The following is a 20,099-nucleotide window of genomic DNA, read 5'->3' as shown; positions in this document are numbered from 1 at the left end:
TGTCGAGTAAATTTATTTGTAACCGGACGCGATTCCTTCCTTCAACCTGCATGTATGTACATAGGCGCGGGTAAGAGCAAGACTGTGAGTTTGAATCTCATCAACTTCCTAACTAGCTGTGTAAGCGGGGCTTCATTTTTCTCATCTGCTTTCCCTGTCATTACATTTTAGTCAAAAAAAAAAAAAATTATTAAGCTTGTTTTTGTTTCTCTGCATTAGTTTCAAAAGAACTGATGAAGTTGGACAAGTCATGTTCTCCATGTATTTGACCATGTTTAGTTTTGTTTTAATTTCGGTATAGATCAGGAGGAGTTGAGAATCCAATGGCATGGCTTTAATCACCTTGCGGAGGAACCTTTGTCATTTGTTGGATTGTCCAGCACACAGAGCTGTGGCTACTCTCAAACATCAACCGGCAAATCATGTTCACTAGGCAGCCAAGGGGCATCCGTGTCCACTGCTCTTTTCACAACAGTCCACACCTTTCAGGGTCAGGTTCCATCATGCCCGTTGTAAAGTTCCATTCAGAAAATGGAAATGACCCCATCCAGTTGGTGAGCCAATGTTTTCTCAAGTACATGTTTGGGACAGGTTGGGAAAAAATACTGAAAACATGGATGAACAGATATTTTATGGGAAACTAAGCAACTTCATGTCATGAGAAGAGGTGTTACATTTTATGAGCACATTGGGCACTCTGCCTGATACTGTGGCAGCAAGAGCTTTGCAGTGCATTTGTGAAGTGGAAAAAAAAGATGGCAACAGTAGGCTGCCAAAAGAAATCTTAGAGAATAACATCTTCAAAGCTTTATGCTTTCCGTTCGAACAGGAACCCTCACATTTGTCAAACACTGGTTTAGTGACTGCTTTGCAAGCTCTGCTTCTGTTGCATGTGAATCCTCAAAGTGGCTTGTTAGTAAGCCTAGTGACAAAATGCCAAAGTCATCTCAGAAAGGTGGCCTGGGAGTTCACAATCTCTCTATTCTTGGTGAAAGGCTGATTAAACTGCAAAGTCCAGGTTGTGCAACTGTAGAACTAATTCTATGTCAACTGCAAGATGAAAATTTGGAAAAATTTACCGCTAAGGATATGGTGGCCCTTTATAGAATACTCCAGGCATGTCCTGAAAAAGCAGATCAGCTCCAGATATTTTAAATAAGATGAACAACTATTCTCTGTCAGTAGTTTCCAAACTGAATCCTACATGGATTAGCCAAATGCTCAGTGCCTTAGTGGTATTTGATGAAACTCAAGCACTTCCTCTGGTCATAAAATTGGGCAAATATGCTGTCAGACATTTCTCTAGTTTCACTAATGAAGAGGTAAATAAAGTCTTAGAGACTTTCATATACTTTGGGCACACTGACAGATTTTTTACAAAAGCCCTGGAGCAACACATTGCTGTACTTTGTCTTTCTTTGAATCCTGAAATTGTCAGCAAAATTATGGAATATTGCAGTAGAAGACTGATTCTTTCAAAGCCTATCTTGGGTGCAGTGGCAGAAAATTTTGTTTGCCAATCAGAAAAGTTTTCACTTACTCAGATTTCTGTGTTAAATGAACCATTTGGAAAACTCAATTATTTACCACCAAATGCCTCTGCTTTATTTAAGAAGCTAGAAAATATTCTTCACACATTTCAATTATTTTCCACCCAAATTACGACTGAAACTTCTCCATTCATGTTAGCTTATTGAATGCCATCAAGTCAACTTTATGGCAAAAATGTTTAATCCTTATTTTATTCAGTGGCTGCAAGGTGAGTGGGTTATAATTTCTGAGAGTGGAAAAAGGAACTTGTGATGCTTTCAGGTCTGTGCACCTTTTATATTGAGCAGTGCTATGCCTTTATTTCTCTTCCCTAGTGATCCAAAGAAAAGATCTGACATGGAAGGCTATAAACCCAGGTTAAAGAATGCTAGAGCATCTGATAGAGGGAGGAAAACAGTTTTGGATCCTGCTGCCCTAGCTAAGGAGTTGTGTTTTTGTGGGGATATGGTGATCGTGAAGCTCAGTAATATGCTGTAGATTGAGAGCAACTCTAATCCTTTGAGAGGATGGCATTATTCATCTTATTTCAACTCTAATCCTTTGAGAGGATGGCACTGTTCGTCTTATTTCAGTATGTCACATTTCTGGATCTCTGTACTTAAAGGAGATTTCCACTAATCCACTAACAGAAGTTAGGAGCTTGGGTTCTAGAAGTCAAAATGAGATGTTACTGGTTAAGCAAGAGGGCATCATTCAAACAAGTTCATTTTCTAGTGTCGATTAAAAATCCATCACACTTCTGGAATGAATGAATTAGTGCTGTGTGTCCATGATTGTTCTCACTACATGTATCAAAATTCAAATGTAACTGATTGAGATGCTTTTTATCCCAGGTGAAGAATCATATCTGGACAGATTGAGTCTGGCACAACTGACACAACTGAACTTACCCTGAGTCCTAGAATGTCCTTTCTATAAGATAAAAACACAAAGTATATGGCATTATTTCACTGAAGGTGAACAGTTTTCTTGTACCCCTTCTGAAAACTAAGCTGCTTCTCTTTTGACCTATCTCCATAACCTTATTAAAAGGGAAAACTTACATTTACTTGGAATTAGGTACGACAGCTAGCCTTTTCATTGATAAATTGACCCCATTTCTGTCTTGCCCTGTAGGACCAATTCCTGCTATATGAGATTTCTAGACAGTTTCAAGTGTTGAAGGCGTATGAGTCTTATTACTCCTTGATTCACTTTGAGGGTTTTAAAGGGTTTTAGAATGCACAATGGCCATTTGATTTTTTAAAAGCCTGAATCTCTGAACTCTACAAATCCTAATTATTTCTGAGTGCATTTTTAAACCAAGTCAGAAATTTCACTCCTCTCTGGTAGAGTTTCACTTAGGTGGTGTCTGTGCTATAAAGATTCACTCTCGGAAATGGACTTTGGCCCAGTGGTTAGGGCATCCGTCTACCACATGGGAGGTCCGCGGTTCAAACCCCGGGCCTCCTTGACCTGTGTGGAGCTGGCCATGCGCAGTGCTGATGCGCGCAAGGAGTGCCGTGCCACACAGGGGTGCCCCCCACGTAGGGGAGCCCCATGCGCAAGGAGTGCACCCGTGAGGAAAGCCGCCCAGCATGAAAAGAAAGTGCAGCCTGCCCAGGAATGGCGCCACCCACACCTCCTGTGCCGCTGATGACAACAGAAGTGGACAAAGAAACAAGACGCAGCAAATGGACACAGAGAACAGACAACCAGGGGAGGGGGGGGAATTAAATAAATAAATAAATCTTTTTTAAAAAAATAAAATAAAATAAAGATTCACTCTCATAACCTTTACAGAACACCTTTTTTGTGTGATCAGAAAGTGGACTTGGCCCAATGGATAGGGTGCCCACCTACCACATGGGAGGTCTGTGGTTCAAACCCCAGGCCTCCTTGACCCATGTGGAGCTGGCCCATGCGCAGTGCTGATGCATGCAAGGAGTGCCGTACCATGCAGGGGTGTCCACCGCATAGGGGAGCCCTACATGCAAGGAGTGCACCCCATAAGGAGAGCCGCCCAGCACAAAAGAAAGTGCAGCCTGCCCAAGAATGGCTCCACACACACACACAGAGCTGACACAATAAGATGATGCAACAAAAAGAAACACAGATTCCCAGTGCCGCTGATAAGGATAGAAGCAGTCAGAGAAGAACACACAGCAAATGGACAGAGAGAGCAGACAACTGGAGAAATTTTTAAAAAAAGAAATAGCATCAACAGACTTTGTCATCCTCTGCTTTGTCCTCTAAACTTGACTCAGGGTCACATTCCACAATGCCAAGGCATATGAAGATAAACATTAAAATTAGTTAACCCCAACCACCTCCCTTCCCTGAAATAACAAAACTGTAACTGTGCCTTCTATGCCAAACATACACAAATATATAAACCAATTTTCTTTTTGTTGGGTGACACTATCCGCATTACTCTACAATTTACTGTTATGTCCGATATATCATAGACCTTCCTCGAGGCCAATGTGTGTGGATCAAATATGTTCTTTTTCAAAGTGGCGTAGTATTTTATGGGACTTACTCACCTGTTCCCCAGCTTATAGGCTTTCAAGTTCTTTCCACTTTTGGTCCCTCAGCAGTGTTGTGGTAACACCCTTGCATGTCGTTCTCCTGGGGCCCATGTTCCTTTAATCTGCAGACTAGAGTGCTAAGAGTGAGACTGCTGGTATAATGTCAGTAGATAGTGACTCTGAGAGGTAGATGTCATGTCTCCCCAGCAGTGAGTAAAGGTGGCTGTGTCTCCCCCACCTCCCCTGCACAGTGTTGTTAGTCCCTTTAGCTTTTGCCACTTACTTCAGTGGAAAAGGACGTCTTGTCACGTGTTTAAATTGCATTTAAATGAGCAATAATGAAGTTGAGCATTTTATCAAATGTTTATTGGCCATGTGTATTTCCCAAGAATTGCCTTCCTGCTCCCTAACTCATCTTTCTATTGGGTTGTTTGTGTTTTTAAGTTTTGCGTGACCAAATCCACCCCTCTTTTAATGGCTCCTGACTTTCCCATCGTACATAAGATTATTTCACCAAATATGTTTTAGTACAAATATTTTACTAATTTTTCCCCATTGGATCTTTGCAAGTTCAGTTACAGGCCACCACGATAAAGTGAATTAGATGCATGTTTTGGTTTCCCAGTGCATGTATACTATAGTCTTTTAAGTATGCAGTAGCATTAATTTTATTTTAAATGTATATACTTCAGCTAAAAAGTGACACAATCCTGCCATGGCCCACTGGGTGGACTGGGGGAGAGTGTAAACTACAATGTAAACCACTATCCATGTGGTGCAGCAGTGCTCCAATCATATTCACCAAATGCAGTGAATGAGCCATGATGATGAAAGAGGTTGTTAATGTGAGAGGAGTGGGCCAAGGGGGATGAGAGCTATATGGGGACCTCATATTTTTTAAAGATTTATTTATTTATTTATTTATTTATTTCTCTTCCCTCCCCCACCCCAGTTCTCTGTTCTCTGTTCTCTGTGTCTATTTGCTGTGTCTTCTTTGTCTGCTTCTGTTGTTGTCAGCGGCATGGGAATCTGTGTTTCTTTTTGTTGTGTCCTCTTGTGTCAGCTTTCCGTGTGTGTGGAGCCATTCCTGGGTAGGCTGCATTTTCTTTCACGCTAGGCAGCTCTCCTTATGGGGCGCACTCCTTGGCGCATGGGGCTCCCCTACGCGGGGGGCACCCCTTCTTGGCAGGGCACTCCTTGCACGCATCAGCACTGCGCATGGGCCAGCTGCACATGGGTCAAGGAGGCCCGGGGTTTGAACTGTGGACCTCCCATGTGGTAGAGGGACGCCCTAACCACTGGGCTGAGTCTGCCGCCTCATATTTTTTTAATGTAACATTAAAAATTTTTTCAAAAGTGACACAGGTGAAGTGAGCATGTGCTGTTGGAAAGCTGGCACTGATGGATTTGCTTAACAAAGGATTGCCACAAACCCTCAGTTTATTAAAAAAGAAAAAAACAGTATCTGCAAAGTGCAATAAAGCAAAACTCAGTAAAAGGAGATATGTCCAAAGTCTGATTGGTAGGAGTTTAACTGTTCTTTTCTAGATAGACAACCAGTTTTCCAGCACTACTTATTCAATAGCTATCCTTTATTTACTGAATTGAGATGTCTGTTTTATCATTTTTTCTTGGATTAAAAATTTTAACTGAGTCCTTCAGGTCCTTAAAGCTATTCTGAGAGTTTCAGGGATGTTTCTTGAACTTGACAGCATTGCCGTGATGTTTATTTTTCTTTTTTACAGTGGCTGCTTTTAAAACACATTTTAAAGATATTTTGAGCAGTTAGACTTGAGCTATAACAAGGATATTTTTCATTGCCATTTGAAGGAAGATATCTGTGCTAAGTCCTGGAAAAATATCACTTGTTAAAGTAATTTTGTATCAAACTTTTATACATGGGTAACTCACTACCTTCAATTTATTCTCTGGTTTTGTGTCTTATTTTTCTCTCTCACACTTGTATATATGATTTTTAGGGTCCCAAACTTCTTCCTAAATATCAAGTGAAATCATTTCTTACTTCATACCATTCCCTTGAGACCCCTGTGGATTTTCACCTTCATAAATCTGTGGTGATTGGATTGGTCGACCTTTTCAAAGCAAGATCCTACTTGGCTCCCAAAGTGTTAACACCCCATTGGTATACAATAGGTAAGTAGTAGGGGGTTTGTTAAGGAACCTCAGTGGTTGTATTCTGTTTGGGAGGTAGGTGGAGCTTAGTAGCCATAGAATGCAAAATGGAATCTTCCCTCCCTTGCATGAGGCTATAGAGTGTAGATGGTAGAATATAGAATATAGACTGTATTTAAATCCAGCTTGCCGCAGATTAGCAGAATGTCTTTCCACGGTGTATTTGCCTTTTTAATCTTTTTCTGTTTGCTTCCATCTGTAAAACATGGGTAAGAAGAATATTTACCTCAAAGACCTACAGCAAGAGGGAATAAATGAGGGGATAATGCAATGAGTGCTCGTGACTGTTTAGCTGCTCTTATATTCTAGGCCTCCGCTTTCCAGTGTAGTAACCACTAGTACAGATGGCTACTTAAATTTAAATTAAACTTAAGTAAAATTTATAATTCATTTCTCTAGTTGTGTATCACATTTCAAGTGCTCCAAAGCCTCCCATAGCTGGTGGCTACCACGTTAGCACAGATATAAGCACATAAATCATCCCAGAAATAGCTACTGGAAAGCACTGACTGTGAGTCCAAGTCCTTTCTTTCATGAATTTTTTTTAAAAAGTCATCTCAAAGAGGACCATCTCTGATAGTGTTACTGGATTTTATTTAGGTTCTTGGTTATGCTGCAGAAATGAATTTCAAGAGCATGCCGGGTGAGTTAGGCCAGTAATTATTCAGGTAGGGAGGAAAGAGAAACGGGAGAAAATAACAGAGCAAAGGTCCCAGGTAGAGAGTAAGGGGATGAAAAAGGAATAAAGAGGGCTGATTTACAAGCTATAATTCCCCATTATAGATTATATATGCCCAGGTTTACTTGTGTGGCCATGTGGCAGAGGAAAAATGGCGAGATTGGCACACAGAGGGCAGGAACAGGTCCAGAGGCAAGAGAGCAGGGTGAGAGAGTGCTCAGGCCTTGTCTGCTTTATAAACTATTAAATATTCCACCCCTTTGCTAATGGCAGGGAAGGGGTTCCAGCTGTCTGCTGTTTTGATTACCCCACCTATAAATCCCCCAGTGAGGACCCAATGATAAAGTGCTTGGGGAATATCTGGAGCTTTCCTTGTTCCCAGAAGAAGTCTTTGTTCTGGCTTGCAGAATCCTGGGGGTGGGGACCTTCCAGCAGCCATCTTAGTGGTTACTGATGTCCATGTGGACTCTCTGCCAGGTTCCAGATCTATTAATTCCCTATCTTACTAGCCTGCTTCATTCCCCCCTCAGAGAGTTTTACACCTTTAATCTTAAAGGGGTGCTGAAAGAAGATGATCTTTCTTCTGTAGCTACTTCCTGCTGGTTAGGGGCTATAGGCTCTACCTGACAAGGTATCTCAATTAGAGGAAGATGGATCTGGCATCCTGTGTGAAGCTGAATGAAGTCCTCACATGGCTAACAAGATATTGATTCTGGAAGAAATAAACTTAATTAGAATTTTGAAAATGTATGGTTCTACTAAGAGGACACAGGACCACAGGAGTGAAAAAGGTTAGGTGCCTGCAAAGGCTACATTTTCCAAAAGTTGGTAGGAAAGAGTATTTTTCCTGCAGTAGAATGGGAAGAGGCATTGCCCATTTTAGTTAAGCTAAAGGAGATGAAAATAGACAAGGTTTCTTAAAGGGGTCATTGGTTTGCTCTCCCCCTAGCAAAAGACATTTGGGCTAGAGTTAAAGAGAAGCTGACTGACATAGACACTACTTAGCTTTGTCTCTTGAAGAGTTATTTCAGGCTGTCCAAGGACTGGCACTCATGTGTCCAATCAGGTGGTTCTGGTGAACTGGCACTTTTTGGGGCAGCTGGTTTTACTCAGGATTAGTGGACCAAGCTGGAAATTCTTTTGACTTTAATAGCTGTGGGAGTGATTAGCTTTGTTTTTCAGAAAACCCATTTGGCTAAGCTAGATAGGGCATCCTTCCCCAGATGAGTGGCTTGGTGAAGTCTATAAAGGACTTTCTGCTGTACTGCTCCTGGCAGGTAGACCTGAGTATCCTGAACAAGCCACCCATCAGTTTTCAGGGTGAATCCCAGCTAGCTGCCCTGGTTGGTTCATTCTGGGCACTTTAAGTACTGGTACAGGTGCTGGAATAAGGGGCAGGAGGGAAACCTGGGTTTGTGCTGCTGCTTTAGCAGCTGTGTTAGCTTGAGCATTTTCCTTTGCTATAGCAGTGTCTGTTTTCTGATGCCCTGGACAATGCATAACTGCTATTTCCTGAGATAACAGTATGGCTTTTAGTAAATCTAGGATTTCTTGCCTGTGCTTAATAGGTGACCTACTATTAGTAAGTAAACCTTGTTTTCTATACAACAGAATGAGCATGAAGAATAAGGAAAGCATATTTAGAGATTGTATAAATATTAGTCCATTTCCCAGCTGCTAGCTTTAAATTTGAGGTAAGGGCAATTAGCTTTGCCTTCTGAGCTCAAGTCCCAGGGGTAAGAGCTTTGACCTCTTGTTTCAAATTGAGAAGCCACTGCATAGCCTGCTCTTTCAATTCTTTCTTTAATAAAACTGCTTCCATCTGTGAACTATTCAGTGTTTGGGTTCACAAGAGGCTTATCTTTTAAAGCTGGCCTGCTTGAATAGTTTTGGTTAAGAGTTTCAAGGCAGGAGTGGAGAAGGGACCCCTCATAATCTGACTTTGGGCCCTCTATTGGTAGAAGGGAGGCTGGTTGAGAGTTTGACACACCCTTATTTGCACCTCAGGGGTTTCTAGTAATTGAGCCTGGTATTAAATAACTGGCTACCTGTAAGCCACTGGTGGTCCTTGGCCTCAAGCACATCCTTTACCTGGTATAAGGTGAAGACTGAGCGGTTACCCCCAAGTTAGTTTGGTGTTTTTTTTAATTAAAAGGACTGTTGGTTTTACTGCTCTCATTCAAGGTGGCCATTCCTTTATTTTACAGACATGCTCATTAACTACTCAGAAAATGAAGTTTACCAGGATTGTTAAAATGTTCAGTGTTCTTCTGTATATGATCTAATAGAAATATCACCATAATCATCACACATCTATCTAGAATAGGATACAGATACAGTACTTAATACTAATTAATGTACTATTCAATGCATAAGTTTCTCTTTGAGCTGTAATTAATAGATTTAAGTTTCAGGCTTGCAATACCATACATGTTCTCTCTCCATGGGAGCAGGCCATAATGCCAATCATGTTAAATTCTACTCACAGTACTCTGGTGATCATGACTCCACTTGGTATATACTTCACACAGTGAGCAAGCCACAACACCATTGACCTAGAGAGAGGCAAGGAAAGGAGTCTTCAGTATTTCATTGGCCTGGTGTGTAGCGCTCTTTGGCACTATGGAACAGTGCCAGTCTGAAGGTGATATCCATTGTACATTTGTCTATCTCAAGCCACCATTGGCTGCTGCAGGGGTTTGAAACAGCAACATAGTTTCCATGGACTTCAGGAGCACGACCAAAGATGTAATAGATACCCTTTAGTGTTTTAGGGGTCAGTGACCAACCCAGAGAATAACTCATGGAGAGGCAACCTGCCAGTGTATTCAAGGCCTGGTTTGTATGCACAAGAGAGTTTGACAGTGCTGAACTTTATTTCTTGAACAACTCTGTGAAATTTTCCCAACTTTTCTAGAGTTAAATAAATTCCACTTGTGATTTTTACATTAAATTCACTAGCAGGACAGTATTGACTTTTTTTTTAAATTATTACATTAAAAAAATATGAAGTCCCATTCAACCCCACCACCACCACTCCCCCACAGCAACACTCTCTCCCATCATCATGACAAATCCATTGCATTTGGTAAATACATCTCTGGGCATCGCTGCACCTCATGGTCAATGGTCCACATCATAGCCCACACTCTCCCATGTTCCATCCAGTGGACCCTGGGGGGATCTACAATGTCCTGTAATTGTCCGTGAATCCCCACCCAGGACAACTCCAAGTCCCAAAAATGCCTCCACATCTCATCTCTTCCTCCCATTCCCTGCACCCAGCAGCCACCATGGCCACCCTTCCCACACCAATGCCACATTTTCTTTGTGGACATTGGATTGGTTGTGTCCATTGCACATCTATGTCAAGAGGGGCTTAGATTCCACATGGATACTGGATGCAATCCTCCTGCTTTCAGTGGTAGGCACTCTAGGCTCCATGGTGTGGTGGTTGACATTCTTCAATTCCATGTTAGCTGAGTGGGGTAAGTCCAATAAATCAGAGTGTAGGAGCTGAAGTCTGTTGAGGCTCAGGGCCTGGCTATCATATTGTCAGTCCAGAGATTCAAATCCCCTAGATATATCTTAAACCCCAGCACCAACTACAATTCCAGTAAAGTAGCATGAAAGGCTTGTGAAAAGAGATCCCATCTGAGTCTAGTTCCATCACGCAGAAACACCAACTCCAAAGAAGAGCCAACTGACATGGCAGTGAACCCCATCTGCCATGACCGTAGAACCCATGGGTCTCTTTAGCCCTCAAAAGAACCAATACGTGGGGTTGTATCTACTTTATCTGTCTCTGAGACTGTGCTCAGGTGTGCATAAGGGCAATCCTTCTGACAACCTCCAGACTCTTTTTTAGAGACTCATAGCCATATAAACTCATTTGTCCTTTCCATTTCCCCTTATTTTAGGTCAAACAGCATTTTTAACTCCTGTTATTATATGTAGACAAGGATATTCTGCTGATCCACGTTGAACATTTAATTCAAGGTCATCTTCTAGTTGCATCATCAGCTGGTATTTGGTAGTGATCCCTCGGTGCCAGGGAGGCTCATCCCCAGATGTCATGTGCCACACTGGGGGGAATGCACTGCATCTACATGCTGAGTTTGGCTTCGAGACTGGCCACATTTGAGTAACATGAAGGCTGTCAGGAGGAAACTCCCAGGCACAGTGCTGCTCTAGGCCTTGTTCTTATTTCAGGTGTATAGGCTCACAAGCATAGTCATTAGTATCAGGGGCCCACTGTTGGACCCTCATTCCTTCCTGGTTCTTACTGTTGCACCTGGGGGACTGCCGCTGCTCCCCTAGGGACCACAAAAGAGCACCCCCGGCCAGGAACCCAGTAACCCCCCAGCAGTTGTTTTTAATTGTTTCCACTATGAGTGTATCCAAACATTAGCATGCACCCTGGAAATATGCCCTGTCAACCATATATCGCCTGTCAATGACATCCCATACCAGTATTCCTCCGCCACCATTGTTGAAACACTCTGGGATCCAAAACTTCCTGAAAAGCAAAGCCCAATATAATGTCAGGTTCCCTTACTAGTAAAATGGAATATATCGATGAGTTTAAAGGTTAGATCTAGAATATGTATTGATTTGGAAAAATTCTACATCCTTTTTCTTTCCTTTTTTCCTAATTATTGAGCTTCTCTTCACAAGAACCTTAGATCACAGTAATTCATATATACAATATACAGTACTCCCACACATCCACCATAAAACCTTTTCCCTTCCACAGTGATAATCTTTTAACTTATTCATATCATATTTACTGAAACTGATGTACAGACTCTGAAACAATAGCTTTCAAACAAGATGACATCTCTGCTTTCATTGTGGTCCATACTTTAGGATATACAGTTTTCTAAAATTTTTAGTTATCCTATGTTTTACATTATGGTTTACATTATTAGTCTGTCATCCCCTATTTGTTTTTGGTGTAATATTACATGTTTTATATTCATCCTTGTGTACGCTCGCGAAACTCCTCTCTTGCCCCCACATTTACCTTGGTTCCATCCATTCAACACCCATTTTCCCCTCCCCTTGGGGCCCACAGTGACAGCCAATCTCCATTTCCTGAGGAGCCATGTCCAGAGATACTTGCAACAGTGTTCAGGGCCTGACTTGCTCAACTGCCCTAATGCCCTGGGAGCCACCCTTTCTCTCGAGAGATACAGTTCCCTCTATTTGATGGTATTAGTCCTCCCCAGGATGTGGGTCCACCCCAACTCTCACTACTTGGGTCTCTACCCAATGGTACAACCCACCCTGGCAAAATGAGCATTCAGACATTCCCCAGGAGTCTGTCCTGCCGTCAGACCATCCCCTCCGAGCATCCTAAGCAGGTAACCCTAATTATATTTTGATACGATTTTCTCATCATTTTACTCTCAACCAACACCTGACACTTGCCTATGTTCGGATGTTGCCCCACCCTCCCCCCAATTTTGTGGGCAATATTACCCATCCGCCCATCCCCAACCCCCCTCAAACCAGCAACGCCCCACCCAAAGGCAACCCCTTGCCCCCATTTTATCTCTTCTTTGTGCTCATACTTACCACCAGCTCATCATAGATTCCACCCCTGCAGACGTCAGCTCACATCCTTCCTCCACCCCCCGATTTCCTGTAAGCCTATTTTCTAGTCTCTAGCTCTCTGAGGCAGCTTGCTTATTTCATATCATTGAGGTCATGTAGTATTTGTCCTTCAATGCCTGGGTTGCTTCACTCAACATAAGGTCCTCAAGATTCATCCATGTTATCACATGTGTTTGTAGGGTATTTGTTCTTACAGCTGAATAGTATTCCATTGTGTGTATATACCACATTTTATTGATCCACTCATCTGTTGATGGGCATTTGGGTTGATTCCAACTTTTGGCCATAGTGAACAATGCTGCTATGAACATTGGTATACATATATCGGTTTGTGTCCTTGTTTTCAGTTCTGCTGGGTATATACCTAGCAGTGGTATTGCTGGGTCATATGGCAAATCTATGGTTAGTTTTTTGAGAAACCACCAAACTGTCCTCCAGAATGGTTGGATCCTTCTGCATTCCCACCGGCAATGGATGAGTGTTCCCCTTTCTTCACATCCTCTCCAGCATTTGTATTCTTCTGTTTTTTTCATAGCTGCCAATCTTATGGGAGTAAGATGGTATCTCATTGTAGGTTTGATTTGAATTTCCCTGATACTAGAGATTTGGAGCATTTTTTCATGTGCTTTTAGCCATTTGTATTTCTTCTTTGGAGAAGTGTCTGTTTAAATCTTGTTCCCATTTTTTAAATGGGATGTTTATCTTTTTATTTTCAAGATATAGGAGTTCTTCATGTATGCAAGTTATAAGTCTCTTATGAGATATATGGTTGCCAAATATTTTCTCCCATTGTGTGGGTTCCTTTTCTACTTTCTTGACAAACTCCTTTGAGGTGCAGAAGGCTTCAATTTTGAGGAAGTCCCATTTATCTATTAGTTCTTTTGCTGCTCGTGCTTTTGGTGTGATATTCATGAAGTCATTTCCTATTACAAGGTCCTGTAGATGTTTCCCTACACTGCTTTCCAAGATCTTTATGGTCTTGACACTTATATTTAGGTCTTTGATACATCTTGGGTTGATCTGTATATAAGGTGTGAGATGGTAATCCTCTTTCATTCTTCTACATATGGATATCCAGTTCTCCAGGCGCCATTTGTTGAATAGGCCATTCTCTCCCAGTTGAGAGGGTTTGGTGGCTTTATTGAATATTATATGGCTATATATATGAGGTTCTATATCAGAACTTTCAATTCGATTCCATTGGTCTATTGTGTCTCTCCTTATGCCAATACCATGCTGTTTTGACTACTGTAGCTTTGTAGTATGTTTTGAAGTCAGGAAGTGTGATTCCTCCAATTTCGTGTTTCTTTTTCAATATGTCTTTGGCTATTTGGGGCCTCTTTCCTTTCCAAATAAATTTCATCGTGAGTTTTTCTAGTTCCTTAAAGAAGGCTGTGTTGATTTTTATTGGGATTGCATTGAATGTGTAGATCAGTTTTGGTAGGGTAGACATCTTAATAATATTTAGTCTTCCTATCCATGAACAAGGAATATTCTTCCATTTATTTAGGTCTTCTTTGATTTCCTTGAACAGTCTTTTATAGTTCTCAGTGTATAAGATTTTTACATCTTTAGTTAAATTTATTCCTAAATATTTGATTTTTTAATTTACTATTGTGAATGGTATTTGTTTCTTGATTTCCTCCTGATCTTGCTCATTATTGGTGTACAGAAATGCTACTGAATTTTTGCACAATGATCTTATAACCTGCAACTTTACTAAACTCATTTATGAGTTCTAGAAGCTTTGTTGTAGACCTGTCAGGATTTTCTATGTATAGGATCATATCATCTGCAAATAATGAAATTTTGACTTCTTCCTTCCCAATTTGAATGCCTTTTATATCTGGTTCTTGCCTCAGTGCTCGAGCAAGTACTTCTAAGACAATGTTAAATAGAAGGGGAGACAATGGGCATCCTTGTCTTGTTCCTGAGTTTAGAGGGAAGAATTTTAGGATTTCTCCATTGTAAACAATGTTGGCTGTAGGTTTTTCGTATATACTCTTTATCATGTTCAAAAAACTTCCTTGTATTCCAATCTTTTGGAGTGTTTTTATCAAAAAGGGTGCTGTATTTTGTCAAATGCTTTTTCTGCATCTATAGATATAATCATGTGATTTTTTCCCTTCAGTCTGTTTATATGGTGTATTACATTGATAGATTTTCTTATGTTGAACCATTCTTGCATACCTGGAATAAATCTCACTTGGTTGTGGTGTATAATTCATTTAATGTGTTGTTGAATATGATTAGCAAGTATTTTGTTAAGTATTTTTGCATCCAGGTTCATTGGAGAAATAGGTCTGTAATTTTCCTTTCTTGTAGTTTCTTGTTTGGCTTTGGTACTAGGGTAATGTTGGCATCATAGAATGAGTTAGGCTATGTTCCTTCCATTTCATTTTTTTGGAATAGTTTCAGCAGGATTGGTGTTAGTTCTTTCCGAAATGTTTTGTGGAATTCACCTTGAAGCCATCTGGCCCTAGGCTCTTCTTAGTTGGGAGGTTTTTAATGACTGAATCTATCTCTTTACTTGTGATTGGTTTGTTAACATCATCAATTTCTTCTTTCATCAATATGGGCTGCTTATGTGTTTCTAGGAATTTGTCCCTTTCCTCTGAATTGTCATTTTTGTTGGAATATAGTTTTTCAAAGTATCCTCTTATGATAGTCTTTATTTCTGTGAGGTCAGTGGTGATATCGCCTTTCTCATTTCTTATTTTGTGTATTTGCATCTTCCCTCTTTTTTTCTTTGTTAGTCTTTCTAAAGGTTTGTCAATTTTGTTGATCGTCTCAAAAAACCAGCTCTTGGTCTTGCTTATCTTTTCAAGTGCTTTCTTATTTCCTATTTCATTTAGTTCTGCTCTTATCTTTGTTATTTCCTTCCTTCTTCTTCCTGTTGGGTTACTTTGTTGTTGTTTTTCTAATTCCTTCAAATATGCAGTTAGTTCTTCAATTTTTGCTCTTTCTTCTTTTTTGATATATGAATTTATGGCTATAAATTTCCCTCGCAGTACTTCTTTTGCTGCATCCCATAAATTTTGGTATGCTGTGTTATCATTATCATTTGTTTCAAGGTAGTCATTGATTTCTTTTGAGATTTCCTCTTTGACCCACTGTTTTTCTAAGAATGTGCTGTTTAATTTCCAAATCATGGTGTGAAATCTGGGCCTCTGTCCCTTGCAAATTTCCAGTTTCACTCCACTGTGGTCAGAGATATCGTTTTGTATGATTTCAATCTTTCTGAATTCATTAAGCCTTTCTTTGTGACCTATCATATGCTTTATCTTGGAGAATGATCCATGTTCGCTTGAGAAAAATGTATATCCTGCTGTGTTTGAGTGTAATGATCTATATATGTCTAGTAGATCCAGCTCCTCTAATATACTGTTCAAATGTTTTGTTTCTTTAGTGATTCTCTTTTGAGATGTTCTGTCCAGAGATGATAGTGGTGTATTAAAATCCCCATTATAAATGTAGATGAATCTATTCTTTCACTTAGTTTTTCCAGCGCTTGCCTCACGTATTTAGAGGCGCCCTTGTTAGGAGCATATATATTTATGATTGTTCGATCTTCTTGACAGATTGTCCCTTTCACTAAAATGTAGTATCCTTCTTTGTCTCTCACAACTGTTTCGCATTTAAAGTCTATTTTGTCTCATATTAATATAGCTACTCCTGCCTTTTTTTGGTTATTGTTTGCTTGTATGATTGTTTTCCAGCCATTCACTTTCAACCTCCATAAGTCTCTGGGTCTAAGATGTGTCTCTTGTAGACAGCGTATTGATGGGTCATATTTCCTTATCCACTGTCCTTTCTGAATCTTTTGATAGGTGAGTTTAATCCGTTGACATTCAGTGTTATTACTTTCAAGGAATTATTTGTGTTAGCCATATTTTGATTGGATTTGTGTTTGTCATATTTTGTTTGTATTTTTTTCCTCTATTTTTGTCTTTTTTGTTGCTCTTACACTCTCCTCCAACTCTGCCTGTCCCGTTTTTTCCTTTCTTCCTGCAGAACTCCCTTTAGAATTTCTTTATGGGGAGGTTTCTTGTTCGCATACTCTTTCAGTTTCTGTTTATCTGCGAATATTTTGAACTCTCCATCATTTTTGAATGCTAATTTAGCTGGATAGAGTATTCTTGGTTGGAAATTTTTTTACTTTAGTACCTTGACTATATCATACCACTGCCTTCTTGCCTCCATGATTTCAGATGAGAAATCAGCACTTAATCTTATGGAGCTTCCCTTGTATGTGATGGTTTTCTTTTCTCTTGCTGATTTTAGAATTTTCTCTTTGTCTTGAACATTGGATAATTTGACAGGTATATGTCTTGGGGTGGGCCTCTTGTGGTTTATGACCAGTGGGGTGTGCTGTGCTTCTTGAATATGTACATCTGTCTCTTTCAGTAGATTTGGGAAGTTTTCAGCCATTATTTCCTGCAACACTCCTTCTGACCCCTTTCCCTTCTCTTCTTCTTCTGGAATGCCTATAATACATATGTTTGAGCGTTTTGCATTATCATTCATTCCCTAAGTCTTAGCTGGATTTTTTCTATCTTTTTATCGACCAATTCTACTATCTGTTTGGTTTCCGATGTACTGTCTTCCACATCACTAATTCTCTGCTCTGCCTCTTCTAGTCTGCTGATATTTTCCACAAGTGTATTTTTGATTTCTTGAACTGTGTTGTTCATTCCCATCATATCTGTTATCTTTTTGCATATGTCTGCAATTTCCCCTCTAAGTGTTGTCTTCACATTGTTAACCTCTTCCTTTACTTCATTAAATTTGTCGGTGATAAATGTTCTGAGATCTTTCATTACTTGTGCGAAGTTCTGCTCCCCTTCCTGATTTTTCGTTTGTTCATTGGATTCAGCCATGTTTTCCTGATTACTGGTTTGGTTTGTAGATTTTTGTTGCTGTCTGGTCATCATTTTATCTTGACAGGTTTAATCAGTTCCTTCTCTTCTTTGTCTAGTCTTGTTGATTAATTAGCTGTTGTTTTTTTTGTATGTTTTATATCTTCTCTTTGTCACTTTGTTCTTCTTATTCTAATTTCTTATTGCTGGTTGAGTTCACTTTAAAGGAAAGTATTAGGGCTGGGGAAAGGCAATTGTTTAAGCAAGGAAAAAGTGTAAAGTAGTACTGGTGATATATGTTAACAGAGCAACAATATGAGATCTGGGAGGATGGATGTTAGATTCATGTAAATTGTGTAGAGTTATAGCAGTAGGTAGAGTGCCTATAATGAGGTAGTCAACTGAATATGGGAGGAATATGGTATGAATTAAAAAGCTATTGTTTTTGTAAGAGAGGGAAAGAGAAAAGAAAGGCAATAGTTTCAAGAGTGGATAACAGAAAAGAAAACAAAGGTATTAGAAATTAAGAGTTAGACATTTTGTGGATCAAAGATAGGGAGGTGGAATATAGGAGAGACAGTAGATGATGGAGGATATCAAGATGTAGGGGAAAGGGGATAGTGTATGTAGCCAAAATCTATTCACACAGAAATGAGGCAGTGGAGGATGAGGAAACCCAGCAAATGTGAGGTGTTCCCTGCAGCACCTATTGTATAGTTAAGATAAAATAAAATAAGAATAAAATGAGGGACGAGAGAGAGAAAAGAAAAAAAAAGAGAAGAAAGGAAGAAAGAAAAAGGGTGTGGGTAAAGGGCAGGGAACAGGTAGGGAAAAGAGAAAAAAGATGTACACCTACCACAACAGCCAAAATAATAAAATTTTTTAAAAAACCCTCAATAACTGAAGAAAAAGACCTTGGGGGATACGGTGGGAGAAAAGACTAGGGATAATGCAATGTTAGCAATCAGTACATTAAAAATGATAATAAAAAATAAAATAGAATAAAAATAAAAACAGAACAAAACAAAAAAGAAAAAATGCAAACGTTGAGGGCTAGGCCATTCAAGGACCTCAGTTGGGCCTCAGGGCATGATGGATTCAGGGATGGAAAGTCTGAGATATTGAAGACTCAAGAGGTGTGAGTCTCTGGGGTGTGGGCCACCAGGGTTTAGGGGACTCAGACCTGGCAACCTCAAGTCCGGTTAACAGGGAGCCTGGGAGCACCGCAGTGCATCACAGCCTTCAGGGATCCCTGCAACTGGGTGCCAGCCCTGTGGGTGAGGTCACATCTGCAAGCTCTATCCTGTGTGTCTGTACCCCACAATTCACTCACTCGATGCGGTCTATTCTGTGGATGTATCACCAATTCTACTTCAGGACCCCTCCCACCCTGTGATCCCCTGGAACGGCCACCTGGGGGCGCCTCTACACTGCAGCCAATTTAATGATGCAGATCAATAGCCGGGCCCGGGGGTGGGGCTCCAGCCAGAAATGCTAATAACAGAGTCCAAACCCAAAATTCCCACGCTTCACAAAATATTCCCCTAATCGGCTTCTAAACGTCTCCCACCCTGCCAGACCCTGGTGGCATCTCTTTATTGCTATCAATTTAAGTCCACTCTAGATCAGCAGCCGTGCTTGGGGGGGGGCGGGTCTCTAGGTGGAAGCATGATTGTTTGTGTCTGCAATCAAAAATTCCCCCACTTAGCAATAAAACTCCCGTTTGTCTCCCCAAATCGGTCTGCAAGTGCCTCCTGTCCTATTAACCCCCCAAGAGGCTGCTCAGGGCTTATGAATTCCCCAGTACAGCAGAGCCTAAAAAAAAAAAAACGCCGTGGCAGCACTGGGTGCTGCGGCTCTGCCCACCCTAGGAGGGAGCGTTCTGCACACAGCCCAGATCTCCGTGTAAAGACTCTCAATTTATATTTTATAGATGTATTTTCTCTGTTACCTTCCCACCAAATTGATGTCCAGGCACCTCCTGTCCTGCAAAAATCCTGAAACAGCCTGGTCCTCAAGAACTTCCAATGCTGCCCAGCTGCCTCTTTGCAGAAGATATCATCAGGTAAGCTCACTCAGCCACCATCTTGCCCTGCCAATCAGTATTGACTTTTAAAGGCTCATTTTCAGATTAACTTTCACCGTTATCCAATTGATAACAGGTGAACCCCAAATCTGATTTCCTAGGCACAAGCAAACTAAGTTAAACACAGATTTTAAAGTTGAACACAAAGTTAAGCATAGATTAGAAGAGAAGAATTTTATACTTTAGCATTTCTAGTAACTCTTTGACCTTAATCGATGACACATGAGGTTTTTTTATTTTGATCAGTATTTACACCTGTTATAGGCATGACTGTGTTTTACCTGAGAAGTTTGAGTTTTATTTCATTTATTTAAGGAGACATGACATGAGGTTTCTGGGCCTCAGATTTATCTCCTCTCTTACACTGTTTAACTGGAATTCAGGGTCCTATAAAGAGGCTGCTCTCAGCTATACTGTGGCCATTTAGACCAGCAGTAGGCAGAATTTCCTGATTCCTGAGAAGATATTCCTATGGGAAGTTTGCTAGTGGGCTAGAGACCATGCCCATTATTCTAGGAAAAATGAAGAAGCACCTTTTAGTTGATATTCTGGAATCCCAAATTCCTAGTCTGAATAAAGTTCACTACTCCACATAATTTGGA

General features: G+C 40.5%; 1 pseudogene; it reads left to right on the top strand.

Moving 5' to 3' along the window:
* Positions 1-328: 328 nt before the first annotated feature.
* LOC101427653 (FAST kinase domain-containing protein 3, mitochondrial-like) overlaps positions 329-20,099 on the top strand; it is a 29,735-nt pseudogene continuing 9,964 nt past the window's right edge.

This window comes from Dasypus novemcinctus, unplaced genomic scaffold (assembly GCF_030445035.2).
Source record: "Dasypus novemcinctus isolate mDasNov1 unplaced genomic scaffold, mDasNov1.1.hap2 scaffold_106, whole genome shotgun sequence".
NCBI lineage: Eukaryota > Metazoa > Chordata > Mammalia > Cingulata > Dasypodidae > Dasypus > Dasypus novemcinctus.
The sequence above is the reverse complement of the archived record's forward strand: the minus strand, read 5'-3'. Positions and strand labels throughout refer to the sequence as shown.